Source organism: Phoenix dactylifera, chromosome 5 (genome assembly GCF_051530095.1).
Source record: "Phoenix dactylifera cultivar Ajwa chromosome 5, Ajwa_hap1_PhDact_Kaust_v1.1, whole genome shotgun sequence".
In the NCBI taxonomy this organism is placed as follows: Eukaryota; Viridiplantae; Streptophyta; class Magnoliopsida; order Arecales; family Arecaceae; genus Phoenix; species Phoenix dactylifera.
In genome coordinates, this window is record NC_143194.1 from 14,671,993 (window position 1) to 14,673,882 (window position 1,890).

Genomic DNA, 1,890 nt, shown 5'->3' on the forward strand with positions numbered 1-1,890 from the left:
AGATGAAGATGCGCGAGGGGCAGTCTGTCCATGATCACGGTCTGACCATGATCAAGGACCTAGAGGAGCTTGAGAAGCTCGGTATGGACATGCACAAGGAATTACAAGTGGATTTGATCCTACAGTCACTTCCTGATTCATTTGGTCAGTTTATAGTAAACTACCACATGAATAAGATTGAATGCACTAAGACTGAACTAATCAACATGTTGGTAACTACTGAGGGAGCCTTGAAAGGTTCAAGGGGCAATGTCCTTGCTGCTGAGTTGACTTCTGGTTACAAGAGAAAGTCTACTTGGAAGAAAAAGAAGCCTGCTAAGAAGCAGAAGAAAGACAAGAAGCCAAAGAAGGAAGTTCAAAAGAAAAAGGCTAACGACAAAGGAAAATGTTTCCACTGCAATGTCGAAGGCCACTGGAAGAGGAATTGTCCTTCATACCTCGAGAGCCTGAAGAACAAGAAAGGTGACATACCTTCAGAAGGTATAGACTTGCTCATAATTGAAACTAATCTAACGGTTTCTTCTACTTCTAGTTGGGTTATAGATTCTGGTTCTAGTGCTCATTTGTGCACTACCATGCAGGGTCTAAAGGAAAGTAGAAGGCTGGCGGAAGGTGCGGTAACCCTTCGGGTTGGCAACGGGGCAAAAGTTGCTGCTGTGGCTGTGGGCACCTACCATCTGCGACTACCGTCTGGATTTAGTTTAATACTTAGAGACTGCTATTATGTACCTGTTGCTAGCAGAAATTTGATTTCTGTTTCATGTCTAGCACAGGAAGGTCATGTTTTTACATTTGACAAAGACTGCTGTTCTATTTATTTGAGAAATAAAATAGTTGCACGTGGTTTCATGATTGACAGTCTCTATCATTTACATATGGATGTATCTGTGAATGTTACCGAGCAAGATATGAGTGCCAAAGGATCCAAAAGATCCAGAGATGAGATAAACCAAAGATATTTGTGGCACCTCAGACTTGGCCATATTGGAGAGGATAGGATGAACAAAATGGATAAAGATGGGCTTCTCGGCTCATTGACTTCCGAGTCATATCCAGTTTGCGAGTCCTGTCTTCAAGGAAAAATGGCTAGACTGCCCTTTGTAGGACATGGGGAGAGGACCACTGAAATACTTACCCTAATACATACAGATGTATGTGGCCCATTCGATGTGCTAGCCAGGGGACGTTATTCTTACTTCATTACCTTTACCGATGATTATTCACGGTATGGGTATGTGTATCTTATGAGACACAAGTCTGAATCCTTTGAAAAGTTCAAAGAGTTCAAGAATGAAGTAGAAAAACAAACTGGAAAACCTCTTAAGGCTCTTCGATCAGATCGAGGAGGAGAATACCTTAGTGGGGAATTCCGGGACTATCTCAAAGAAAACGGCATAGTCTCACAATGGACACCTCCGGGTACACCTCAACCCAACGGGGTGTCAGAGAGGAGGAATCGGACCCTATTGGATATGGTCAGGTCCATGATGAGCTTCACTGATTTACCTATGTTCCTTTGGGAAGATGCCTTACTCACAGCGATTTATTTATTGAATAGAGTTCCCTCTAAATCCGTTCCTACCACACCGTATGAGATATGGCATGGTAAGAAACCAAGTCTGGGTCATCTCAAGATTTGGGGATGTCCGGCCCATGTCAAGAGACTACAGGCGGACAAGTTAGAGGCTAGGACCATAAGTGCTCGTTTTATAGGATATCCTAAAGAGTCATTAGGATACAATTTTTACGTCTCAGAGGATCACAATGTGTTTGTGAGCCGTCATGCCATCTTCTTGGAAAATCAGTTTATCCTTGATAGAGGCAGTGGGAGAAAAATTGAGCTTGAAGAGAAAGTCTCTGAAAAGCAACGAGTCATGGATCCAATTGAAC